Below are 13,819 nucleotides of genomic sequence, written 5' to 3' on the forward strand. Positions count from 1 at the left end.
ATTTCCATTCTTACCCCAGGAAGCTTAGTAAAGGTGCCCTAACTGATCCTTGTTCAGCGATGGTGAGCCTTTCAGGATCTAGTGCTTTTCAGTGGTGGTGGGAACCTACGCGGCCACACAAGGGATGGAAGGGCCTGGGCTTCATTTAAAGCCGTTTGCCACCCTGTTGAAATTCTTACTATCTTTCTATACAAACAGGCCCCCGAACAGGACCTCACAAGTGCATCACTGGTCCTGAAAGAGCAACATTTATGGAGCTTTAGTATGTCCCAAACAGCTTAATGAATTGAAACTCTATCACAGCCTTATAAATTCAGGAATCCCTTCTCTTAGAGCTAATATTATTATTATTATCCATAAAGGAAAGTGACATGCAGAAGATGAAGCAACTTGCCCCAAGTCAAAACCAGAAGCTGAACCCAAGCAGTACAACACCTGGGCCAGGTGCCTTCTGCCTCCCTGGTTATGGGTGTCACAGATGGTGAGGGTGGTTCATTGTGAGGCCGAACCCAGGATTAGTCCTGAGTGTTTCAAAGCTGGTTTTGTGGCTGCTAGCTCCTTTGTTTTAAATATTGTGAGACCTCATCAAGGGCCTGGGTGCAGTGGGTTCCCGTGAATTGAGGTGTTTCAGCAATACAGTGACCACGGCCCCGGCCGTGGACCTGAACTTCACTCTGGTGTGGAGTGATATGGAGAATCTCCTGTGGCTAAACCATTGGCCTTCTTAGTAACGGATTCACATTTTACATAATGACTATTTTTATGCACTGAAGTGCAAGGGCATCATATTTCATTCGTTTTTGATCAATAGAAAAGTATTTATGGGAAGAAATTTACCACCCCATACAACACAGAACACAAAATAGGGCTTTATACATAGTAAATATTTTGAAGCCCCTGGAATTATTAACATTGTGTCATTTAAGGAGAAAATTTGTTGTAGTCTTCAGCTCTCAGTATAGGAAAAAACTTAGGTCTTTCAAACCAGCTGATTGCTAGCAAGTGTTCAAAGCAGTCCCATAATTTCACAATAAGAGTTACTTCTCGGGAATTTGGAGATCCCCATAGTTTCTAAAATGCATCTTTTCTCTATAATGCTCATTTCTTTGTGATAGTTATTTATAGGTCCGTAACCAACTTCTCTGAAAAAATAAAAACTCATTTTGATATTTTGTGAAATTAAGAATGCTGCACATGATATGCAATGAAAGGAAAGCTCAAAGAAAGAATACTTTGTATCTTTTAAGAAAGTTTCCATGAAAGCAGTTTATGAAAATTAATAAATCTGTAGGGATTTGAAAAGAGAATAATTTTAGGATTATGGTAACAGGAGACTGTCTCAGAAAAAAATAGATTGTTGTTTATATTTATGCATCAGATGCCCATTGAATACTTTATAATTTCCACCCTAGGAGATTAGGAATTATTTTTTCCACCTTCTTTTTCTGTGCCTGTTTCACAAATTCCTATTGTATACTGAACACTCTGGGTTAGAACAAAGTGTGGTGTGCCCGTAAAGTATGAAGCAAAGCCAGTGGAGACATTATCTCGTGTCTTGTGGAGCACATGTCTTTTTCCTGCATTTTCTGATCCACTTGAAACTCCCTAATCCGTCATACAAATGTTTGTAATATCACATCCATGTACTTCTCTCTCAGATGTTACAAGGGGTCTTTAGTCAACTCACTGGAGGGTTTGCTGGGGAAACCAAAGAGCAATACTGACTTGAAAGTTTGGCTTCATTTCTATCTCAGAGTCTGTCTTCAATGGCTTCTCCTAAGATGTCTGGAAAAAAACACCCCACAGAATTGAAATTTAAATATAGAATATATTAAGCAAACTAATGGAAAAATAAAAATAAATCCACTTGACTTGATAAATCCCATGTAAATGACTGGAAACTGCCAGTTGCCAAGAAATGATTTAGCTCAGTGAAATGTTTTTTGTAGCTAATCCTTTAATGTCTGTTTCACATATTACCCTTCCCACTGTTAATATAGAACAATATTGTAAGCTAGTAATTTTTATGCTCTATATTTCACATTGCTATTAGGAAGCCACATAAATAACAATTCCCGACGCTTGTTTGTAATACCATGAGGCATTTCTCACCACGGGGTAGGGTAACAGGGGATTTGAAAAACTGCTATGGGGGAAAGCTACAGGGGCAGTAGCCACAGAAGCTGTAAAGCAAACTGAAGCCAGAAATCTGAAACCTGAGAATGCACAGCTTAGTACTGCCTGTCAGAAGAGGTGACACTACAGGCCTTCATTGAACAGTTAGCCAGAAATTGCATTTACAAAATGTCTTCAAAATGGTGTGAAATGAAGGGGGCTCCAGCCACTTGCCCTGTGAGAGCCGAATGAGTGCACATCACAACCTCCTGTTCACCAGTGCTCTGACCCCAGCTGTAGCCCCGCCCCCACACAGGGAAGTTTCTGAAAGTGTCTTGCAGCCTGTTCAGGTCCCAGAGGTTATGTAATCTCCCAAACTCTGAATTTCATGTGTTCTCACCTTTTTTTTTTTTAATAGTGAAAGGAGGCACCTGTCTTATACATAATTAAATTCCATGTGTATTTTTGAGTTTGTCCAAATCACTGAGGAGACATTTCCCCTTCGTAGGAGATTACCTTCCGGTGTAAGCTGTGATCCTTTGATTTTCATGTCTCCTCCTTGGAGTTGCGAGGGTCCGGCAGGCCCGGATAACGTATGCATCGCAGGAGTCACTCTGTGCCTCCAGGATTAGCGGCTGGGTCTCTGCAGTGCTGCAGGTGGTCATTTGCCCATTTCTAGCAGGCAGCATAGTGAGGAGCTCAGACTGAACCCCCGCCACCCCTTTAAGGAAGAGGCATGCCGAGAGGGCACCGCAGCTGGGTGTGTGTCCAAGCATCTGCACTTCCTCCCAGGGATCCGTCCAGTCTCTCCTTCCAGACCTTTTCTTTGTTGACATAGGTAAGGGCATTGGAGGCCCCCGGCCAAGGTCAGCTTTAGGAAGACAATGTGGGGTGGGCAAAGGACAAGGAAAAATACATGTATTTTGGAGAGAGTGCTGGATTTAGATCCCAGCTCCGTACTTACTTGGGGTGTGACGCCATTTCTCTCCTTGCCTTCCCCTCTGTGGCCTTGTGAACTGTTTGCAGGGAGATGTCACAATCTCTCTCACCTCCGCACCTTAGCAGTCTCTGCCTTAAAGATCCCCCCACCATTTTTTTCTTTCTTGTCTCCTTCACCTAAGTAGTCTTTTCTTGTTTTTAAAACCTCAGCTATGGCTTGACAGGGAAGGCCCTCCCAAGCCCCAGCTGAGGGCCCCGTGGCAAGCAGTGAGGGTGCCTGGTGGCTCGGCCTTCTCCAGGGCCTGGTGCCAGGGACAGCGTTTTTTCATGACCAGACACTACGTAGGACAACTTAGTGGCAGAAAATGTCACAAGGGGCAGCCCTGAAATCCACGTCCAGGTTTAAATACCTGACATGAACAGTTCCTTAACTCCTCACGTTTTTCAGTTTCCTCATTCTGAAAATCGAGGCCATAATAGTTTCTGTTTCATTAAGTGATTGTAAGGATTAAGAGAAAAATAATGTAAGCACTTCAGCCATTACCAGCATGTAGTGAGCAGTCAATGTATGTTTGCTGTTTTTCTCCTCGGTTTTATTTTTCAGTTAGATCCAAATGTATATGCAACATTGTGTTTCCCTGGAAAGAATGTAGAGATCTAAAAAGAAATAATAACGTCACCAATCCCAATAATATTTCAAATGCAAATAATAATAATGATGAAAATATGTTTTTGAATAAGTGAATGAATGAAGTTTGAGTACAATCAGAAAATTTATTACATTGTTCTTGGAGGTATTTCTGTTTTTTTAAAAATCTTAGGTCATTCATCTTGTCTAATTAATTTGTTATTTTAGTAAATTGTTTCTAACAATCTATCATTACCCAGATTGAATTGTAGAATTGAGAGTATGACATCTGTAGTCAGACTGCGAGGGATTTAAATACTATTTATGTGATCTTAGGCAAGATTTTTCCCTCTGTAACTCCGTTTTTTCACCTGTAAAATGCGCATAATTGTAGTACTTCCTGGGGGGTTGTGACAAGATTTTAAAGGGTCATATTTGTGGAACACATACTTGGTGCTACAAAGAGCTGATAAATGTTCACAGCAGTGGTTGTGACTGTTGTCATTCTTTCTTTGCGGTTATCAATGACCTGCCTCTAAAAAAGGATCTGAGCAAGAGGAATCCCAAAGCAACGGAGTTGACTGGATGGAGGAGCCCACTGTGGGTTTTGGCGCTTAGGCACAAAGAAGCAGCTCAGCTTGCAAAAGAGACCAGAGGGTATCAACCCCCTTCCTCAGGGAAAAAGCAAGTAGAAACCGCGGAAAGAGTTTGGACTTGGACAGAAGGCAAATGGAGAATCCTGGCTCTGCCCGTTTTGGGAACAATAACCTTGTGACATTGGAAAGCTTCCTCAGCTTTGGTTATCTTGAGTTCTTCATCCCTAAAAATTAAGATAATCGCTTCTCCCACCCAGGTTAAGGATGCGTGAGATAAGATCAGAGAAGGGACTGCACACAGTTCCTTTTTCTCCGCAGGGCAGAAGTTATTTCATTTCTTCCTAATAAGTGGTACCTTGGGCTCCAGTGACCATCGATGCAATCTCCAACCATCTGGTGAAAATAGAAGGTCAAGTTGATTCTTCCCCTAATCCCTTTAGTTTCATGAAGTCAGAGGACAAATTATTCCCCCGAGTGTAAAAAGCAAAAAGCTTCAGAAATCCAGGAGACTTAAAAAAAAATAAAGCTTGATTAAAATGTAAAATGCAGTGTAGATAATTTTACAAAACAGCAGGCAATTAGGAAGCATTTATTAAAGTAGCTGCTAAAGAAATTAGTCATAAAAATGGAGATTTCAAGGTACTTCTCTCTCTCTTAGATCCCAGAAGAGGCCCAGGCTGCTCTGAATCACTTCCTCTCAGATCAGAGACAAAGGAAGCCAAAGGAGGCTTCAGAGTCTTAGGGTGCAGAGGCAAGCGGGCATGAATCACTCCACCTGCCAGGTCCCAGTGCCCTGACCTGGAGCCCCAACCCGGCATCCGGTTCCCCAACGCTGCCACTTTGCTGCTGTGCATGGAGCGTTTCTGATTATTTCTGATGTGTGGGTGATGGGTGTGTGTGTGTGTGTGTGTGTGTGTGTGTGTGTGTGTAAGAGGCCAAGATATTTGGGAGCTTGAGTGTGAGAGTTAAGCCTCTGTTGCCTTCACAGAATATTACCTTATTCATATTTAACTGTGTTACTACATTGACCCCCAACCCTACCCTCACTCTGTCCTCATATCACCTCTACTCTATACCAAGATTTCTTTTGCATATTCTACTTTAAGAATTCCTATGTGTTGTGTTTTTTTCTCATCTCTTGTAAGGTTCCTCATCTTCACTAATTAGCTTCCTCAAGTCTGTTCATAGTTCACAGTCAGGACTCTGTACATAGTAGATGCTTCATAAGTGCTTCTTGTTGCACTAATTAGAGTGGAGGCTCCCGAGGGCAAGGTCTGCTGTCTGCATCCTCATCCATCTTCCCTCTGGTCCTTACCCTGCGGGTCCACAGGGCAGAGTTAATGGAGTTTTGGAAGACGGCAGATTTGCGATAGTCCAGTCATCAGTCTAAGCTGCAGAGGCCCCAAATAAACTTCCCAGTCACCAAACCAAATGCTGCTCCCTCAGGCAGCTGCCGAATGGGTAATCAGGTTGTCATGGCAGCAGAGACCCTTGGAGAAGGCTTTGAATATAGCTGTGGAATAATTGTTTCAAAAGCATTTTGTAACCTTGGATCAGAGAAGTAGAAAGGGGGATGTAGAACCATTATCATTTGCAGAGGCACCAACCAGAGCGAGACAGAACACAGTCGGGGCACTTGGAAATTGCTATGCAAGACACCCCAAGATTGCTATGCAAGGCAAGTCCGAGAGTGGTCAGGGGGAATCATCATGGCAGCAAGGACTTCTGTGGGTGGCAAAAGAGAAAGAAAAATTAGCTATAAAAATGCTAGACTCTGAAGTGAGATGGAATCTTGGTGGACATTTGTGAAAGGGCCTAGAACATTCGGAAGGCCCACTCTGTGTTGCATCTGCAAGATGACTGAATGCAGGCATTGTGTTTTATCCCAAAATGGAATTAATTAAACATCAGCTTTTATGCAAAAAGATTTTTCCTAGGCTTGAATTCTTGTAAATTTAGGAAATGACTATATAATACTCAGTGATGTAATACACAGTTATATAATATTCAGTTTTATAATAAATTCTTAATGGAACAGAATGAAATGTGTGAAATGTGAACCAAGGGTCTGCCACACTATCCCTTGATGGGTTTTGAAAAGGCGGATGATAAAAATCACATTTTGAGTATGGCAAAAATATAAGGCTGGTGTGTGGATGAGGTAAAACTTGGAGCTTTTGGATAATCATTTGGTGAGTAAAGCTTCCAAAGAAATAATTATCTTAATCAGCCTTAATCAGCTATTTTGGGAGATGTCCGTGAACTTTCTTTCAGCGCCTTGTGCATGCCTTGCACATGCCTCTGAAAACGGCCTTATTGCCCAGTAGAAGAAAAAAGTCTTGTTTGCCTGGTTATGTCCAATTCAGAGCCATATCTAGAACAAGCCTCGTAAATATGTATTAAACCCACTGCAAATGTTTTCTACCTGTAACAGGATACCCAGGAAGTGGAAGTCACAGGAAACCGTATGCAGTTAGAAATATCAAAAGGTGCTCAGAGGATTTCATCATAGCCCACTGGAGACTGGAGACCTGCTTCCCTTGTGTTGGGAGTAAAGGGCTGGAACGCACGGCCCAGGGTCAGCAGGGGCTCAGTTGGGGGAGCAGAGTGGGGCTCTAGGATGCTTTCCGGAAGCTCTGAGTTGAGATCAGTCTCCAAACTCCGCAGGGGGATTTGAGAAGAAAGGTAAGGCTATAGAAGCAATAAATTCTTTATCCAGAAAGTCCATCTAGTATCCAGACCACTATATTTGTGAGGGAGGTGACCCCTAAACAAGGCCAAGTCCAAATGAGCAACCAGCCCCAATAGTGGGTGCAGCAGCACCGAAAGGGGAGCAGACAGGAGCAGGTGAGGAGTGTGCAGGAGCCTGTGAGGGCTGCGCAGGAGGTGGGAGGGGTGCGGGTGCGCAGGAGCGGCGGGGGGCGGGAGGTGAAGAGTGACCCCGCAGCTGCCAAGATTCCGTCTCTCAGGGAGGGTTCCGGAATAAGATACCAGTGGTGAGTGGGCAGGTTCCAGGAAATTCTTCGACTCCTCCTCTAAATATCCGACCATGAACTTTTGAAGAGTAGAAAAATACCTTCTAATCAATGGGATGGGGGTGTTGTGCATAGAATTCAGAGAAATGTGGTTGGTAGAGAAGATTCCGCACCTGATCGTGAGACTATAACACCCTTTCTCACTTTATAAATGAACAGGAACTCAGGAATTGTGGGCACAGGAGCCATCCCCTTTGACTGAGCGATCTTTCCTGCAAAGGGGAAAACACAACAGGGAGCATAAAACAGGATGGAGTAGGATTCAGGGCATCAACCCTGTCGTGTCCACAAAGGATGCCATCATGGGGACGGCAGCAGATCAGATTAACACGCTAATTCACGTCCACTTCCTGCTGCTGCGTCTGAGTGACACTCATCAGGCACATGCCACATTCCCTCTCACGACTTCTCTTCTGTACAGATACTTGGCTTTTAATAGTCAGAGGGGGGAATAATTATATGCGTGAATATGGTACTGGATGAATTCTCTCACCAAACCTGAGGGAAGAGGAGGAAGCAACAGGAAAGTGATCCTTCTGTGTTTCCCTTTTTACTTCTTAAACTGAGTTAATGACTTCAGACATCCTGACGTGAAAAAATTCACACCTTTCTTCTCAAACCTCAGGAAGGAAGTAAAAGAGCTGCTCATCACCTACTTTACTTAATTATTCCCGCCTAGTCTTCCACGCTGCCCAAATGTCTCAGAGAGAGATCTGCTTTTACCTGTACCTGCTGCTACTAAGCATTCAGCAGCCGGAGCTACACTAAGACATCATCTCCAGACCAAGCTGAGTCCCGGAGGCAGAATTCTAGTCCCTGCAACAGGCCTTCACTGAGCAACCAGAGAGCCAGCTCCATGAGGGGAAGAACCCAAGGTGGAGGCGGCCCTCCAGCCCCTCTCTGAGCGGCCGGAGTGCCCTATGTCTCCAGCTCTGCTGCCATCATTTACCAGAAAGCTGCAGCCTCAGTGCCCCACCTCTCCTCCTGCTGCCAGAGAAAGAGAGCCAGGCCTGGGCAGCCTGACAAGGGGCATGTTTCTCTGCCTTGAATTATAATCAGCTGCACAGAGAACGGAGAGCTGGCTGGCTGAAGGGGGCAGCACCCACAATTCCTGCCCCAGCTGTGGTTCTGCCCAGGCATTGCCAGGTCTGCAGAGCTGACTGGTATTTTACACCGTCATGCAGTGCGTTGTGACTGTGGATCGCAGTGCATCTTAGCTCGTTACACGAATCCCCCTCCTTCCCCTTGGTCGTGGCAGAACATGGGCTTCTCCTGGTGAAGCTGAAAGTCCTGGTGTGCAGCGTCACCTTCCTTTGCTGATGCAAGCACTATCCGTACATGTGGGAATGTGTGTGTGAATGTATATGTGACGTGTATGCGTGCATGTGAACACAGGTATTCCTGCTTTCCGAAAGTTTGCTTTTCACCACTTCGCTTTAGCCAGCCTGCGTTGGCACCTGTTTTTGCCAGCTGAAAACTCCGCAGAGGATTATTGCCTTTACAGAAAAAGGTGAAAAGTGAGAGTACATTCAGCCTTTGTTTACCACCAGCTGTGGTAGTGGCAGCACACACCCCACAGGGAGAGGGACCCGGCCGAGCTCCTTCCTGGGACCCACACTCCGTGTCTCAGCATCAAGCACCAGAGCTCTGAACTGGGGCTGTGGGCATCTGGGCTTTATCTCCGTTTATTCTGTGCATCTGTCAGCAGATGTGTCCTATGGCATCAGAAAAGCCTAAGGGCTCGTAAGGGTGTCGCACTTAGAGCAATCATGGGTACAAGCAAGCATTTTGATAGTGATGAGCGAAATAGAGACATTGTCCGTGCATTGAGTTTTGTTTCAGGGGATGCTATGTTTCCATGCAAATTCATGATCATTGCTTCTTCACTGTGAGCCATTTTGTCTGAGGAAACTTTCAGAGAGCAGGGAGTATTGGTTGAGTCCCTAACCTGTATGCTGCAGAATGCTAATCTCAGAGGAGGGCTGTATCAGCCAGGTTCAGATTAGCCACTTTAACAAACAAACCCCCAAATGAATGATAGCTCAAACCCAGTGTAAGTTATTTCTAACTCATGGAAAGTTCAAAAGAGGTATCTTTGGTCCCCAGGTGGCTCTCCTCCAGTTCACAATTCAGGAAGCTAAGCTCCTCCCACCTGGTGGCTCCATCTCTATCCTCTGCCTCCGGGGATGGGGATCGCTGTGCCGAATTGGCTGCATCAAGCTGGTGGGAAGCGAAAAGCCTGCAGCACCGCATGCTGGAGATGCTCATGGGCCAGGACAAACATCACTTTTGCTCACATTCCATTGGCTAGAATCATCAGGTCACATGGCCATGCCTAACTGCAAAGGAGGCTGGGAGGTGCAGTCAAGCCCAGTGCCCACAAGAAGAGAGAATAGGTTCCATGACAAGTAGACAGTCCCTGCCCCAGGGACAGTGCAGAAATATAGGGTGTGGCCAGCATTTTCATAGAGCTGATCACTCTGTTGGGAAAATAGACCCTACATACAGGAGCAATTCTTCAGTTGAGCACTTCAGATAAAGGGCCAAATGGGGGAGTGGTGTGATCCAGCTGTGTGAGGACCGCACTGTCGCTGGGGATGACAGGCCACCTCACAAGTGGGGTGTCAGTGCAGTCCTAGAAAAGGACAGGTTAGACCAGTTGGCAGGAGCAGGGCGAGTGTGGCATGGGAAGAAAGACAAAAGCATCTGCTCAGAAGTGAGAGGGATCATTCCATAACAATGAATCCTGTCTGGCAAGAAAGGAGGCAAAGACTTTCATCATCAAAGAAAGCATTTGAGCTAAAAGATCGCACTGACCTCTGGTTTGGAAATGTGTCTCTTTCTAAGATCAAGTGCAATCTCAGTTACTGAGATAATGTAAGAGATGCTATGAGGTCAATTTCAGACCTATGCTGAATAATCTTGCTACCTCCATGTCTAAAGCATTTAAAAAATCAAATCTAAATCCAGGATTTACCCAGATTCACCAGTTAAAGATTTCAAGTTTGGAGTATTGCAGGTGAGAGGTTTTATCCCTATAGACACTAACAGTAAACATGAACTATAGATAGGTGTGGAATACAGAATTTGTCCTTCAAGCAGGTGGGCTTTTTAAAAGGAAGTCATGGTATTCTCCTGTCAATTATACTTCCTGAAAATAACTTAATATTTTTTATTCAAGTATATTTGGCATACAATATTATATAGTTTCAGGTGTACAATATAGCAATTCAATATGTATATTCCTTATGATGTGATCACCACAATAAGTCTAGTAACCATCTGTCACCATACAAAGTTATTACAATATTATTGATAGTATTCGCTGTCCTGTACACTACATCCCTGTGGTTTACTTAAATAGAAATTTATACCTCATATTCCTCTTCAACTTTTTCACTCATCCCCAACCCTCACCTCTGGCAGGTATTAGTTTGTTCTATGAGTCTGTTTCTGTTTTATTTTATATTTTGTTTTGTTGTGTGGTTTTTTTATTCCACATTTAAGTGAAATTATACAGCATTTTTCTTTGTCTGGCATACTTCACTTAGCATAATACCCTCTAGGTTCATCCATGTTGTCACAAATGGCAAGATTTCTTTTTTTATGACTAATGTTTCATTATATATATATATATATATATATATATATATATATATATCAGATATTTATCAATTTTTAAATGGACACCTAGATTACTTTCATATCTTGCTATTGTAAATAATGCTGCAATAAACATAGGGGTGTGTTATTTTTTTTTTGACCAAATACTCAGAAATGGAATTGCTGTGTCCTAAGGTAAATCCATTTTTAATTGTCTGAGGAACCTCCACACTGTTTTCCACAGTGGCTGCACCAATTTGCAATTCCACTAAAAGTGCACAAGGATTCCCTTTTTCTCTAAATCCTCTCCAACGCTTGTTGTTTGTTGACTTTTTAAAGATAGCCATTCTGACAGGTGTGAGGTGACACCTCATTGTGGTTTTGAATTGCATTTCTCTGATGATTAGTGATGTTGAGCTTCTTTTCATGCCTGCTGGCCATCCCTATGTCTTCTTTGGAGAAATGTCTACTCAGGTCCTTTGCCCAAATTTTAATCAGATTATTTGTTGTTGTTGTTGTTGTTTTTATGCTCAGTTGTGTGAGTTCCTGATATATTTTGGATATCCCTTATCAGGTATATCATTTGCAAATATCTTCTTCCATTCAGTGAGCTGTCTTTTTGTTTTGTTGATGGTTTCCTTTGCTGTGCACAAGATTTTCATTTTAATATAGTTCCATTTGTTTATTTTTGCTTTTGTTTCCTTTGCCCAAGGAGACAGATCCAAAACGATATTGCTTTTATTGTATTTCCCATATTTACGTTCTATCTACTTTTCCCTGAGATCCAAATTAAGTCCGATGACATCACAGTCCCAGTTTGAAAGTGATGTATTTGCTCTCTGCCCTTGGACTCTCTCTGGTTCTCTTCCTCTGTCCCAGAGAATACCTTTATTATAAAATTACATATACATATACATGTGGAAATGTAGCCTTCCATTAAAATTCTTACTATAAGAAGTGTAACATTTATGGGCTTATTAGTTTTGTGGCTACTTAAAGGACATTGTGTGAAAGAATAATGTTTACCTACCATTTTCTTGCCCACAGCCTTAACACAGAGGTAGATTTATTTTCCAAGTCCGTTTTTATTTGCCTTACATATCAGGAAACTATAACAACAAATGATTCATTTGTGCCTTAAGCCTTTAAGAAATTAACTACCACCAACTCTGCTCTAACAATTAATTGATGCAAGGCTGTGTGAATTTCAGCATACTATCTTATTTATTATGCTTTCTGTCCATGGCAGTTCCTCTGCCTACCTGTGTGGAATCTGAGATGGAGATGTGCAGTTACAGTCCCAAGATCTGGGCAAACCTGTGCCTCTGACAGGGCTGGAACTCAGGGCCCCTGGCCCCTTGCCCTATAATCTGTCCCCTTTCCAACGTGACCGTGCCTATATCTGTGGAGGAAACTGGCCATTTGGATAATAACCGCTGAAATGCAGCTTCATTTAGGAGGATGGGTTTACACGCACACATATTCATGCAGAGAGCGAAGGATGACATCATATCTGATAAGAAAGAGTGAAGTGTAACCATGAACTGAATGAGAAGTCAAATAACTAATCTAGAAGGACTCTTCCCCCAAATCACATGATGTACCACTCAGATTCATTATTTTTGGTTGAATGTCATTTCCCATAACTTCTTGGACTGTTTGCATATTGATAAATGTATTTTTAGGTTTCAGAACATTATAATTCTTTGGGCACTTTCCCAATCTTTAAAACTTATATGTTGGTGGGGAAAATATAAAGCCATCTTTTTTCTTCATAGAATACAGTAAGCATCCGTGGGGTACTTACTGACTGTTACACATTGTGACAGGTCCTGGGGATTAGATAATCTGTGCCCCTAGAAAGCTCAGCTTGTACAGGGAGCTTGAGGTAAGGAGTATGAAAATTGGGCAGAAACAACATCCTGGTTCTAGTTACCTACAGATGCCTTAGCTTTGTTGAAGAAATTAGATTTTTCTAAATAACAGGCAATCAGTTTAGGATTTATGCCCTTTAGGTGAAATAAACTCCACCAATATGGGCTGAAAGAAGCAAGAGTGAAGGTCTGAGGCAAGTGGTGAGGAAGCTGCACTGAGAACAGATCCCTCGCAGAGAAAATGCCTTCGCTCCTGCAGAGGGAGCAGTACCTCCTCCCACAGCTCCAGCTCAGGTTCAGCACAGGTTCCCCAGGTTCAGCCCCAGGGGGTCGGCTGGGGAACAGAGCGAATGTGTCTCATTGTAGTGGGGTTTACTGTCCCTGCTGACAACAGGGTGGATCTCCTGGGACAGAGTGATCCGTGTGGCAGCCCCTGCTCCAAGGTGACCCTATCATTAATGAGTGACAGGGAATCTCAGTCATTTCCCGATCAGCGAGGCCTTCCCGGGGAGGACCAGGAAGAGGAAAGTTTTTAGGGGTGGGTGGGGGGGAGACATGTTTAGCTCCGTTATTTACTCACTCGCTTCGATATTTTTACTGTCCGAAGTCACAAAAGTTGTAACCGAGAGAAGCCAGGCTGCACGTACCATTTTTAAAATGTCAGCAGCCTAACAGAAAAGTTAGACATAAATCACAAGTTATATTGTATTTGCAATTAAACAGATCAAATTTAATGTCCACAGAAAAGCCTCAGCAATTAGTAAAAAGATTAATATAGTGAAATGTCCCTGGCTTAGCAGGCCTCCCAAGCAAAGCCGAAATAAAGAATTGAGCATATTATCAAAGAGTGTGTGAATATTAATGCCCAAAAATCTAAGTCCCCAGGTCCCTGATGCAATTATTTTCTATTCACATTAATTGTTCCTAACAGATGACATTAATGCCTTTGAGTTAAAATGTGTCCATGGGAAGATTTCACAAGATCAATGCTGTTTAGAAATAAGGTCGCTTTTATAATCATTTGCTCAG

The 13,819-nt window shown here is 43.1% G+C and overlaps 1 protein-coding gene across 10 annotated transcripts in view; it reads left to right on the plus strand.

The window, feature by feature from the left end:
- NCKAP5 (NCK associated protein 5) overlaps positions 1-13,819 on the plus strand; it is a 941,160-nt gene that overhangs the window by 790,673 nt on the left and 136,668 nt on the right. The window lies entirely within an intron of this gene.

Source organism: Myotis daubentonii, chromosome 7 (genome assembly GCF_963259705.1).
Source record: "Myotis daubentonii chromosome 7, mMyoDau2.1, whole genome shotgun sequence".
NCBI classification, from domain to species: domain Eukaryota; kingdom Metazoa; phylum Chordata; class Mammalia; order Chiroptera; family Vespertilionidae; genus Myotis; species Myotis daubentonii.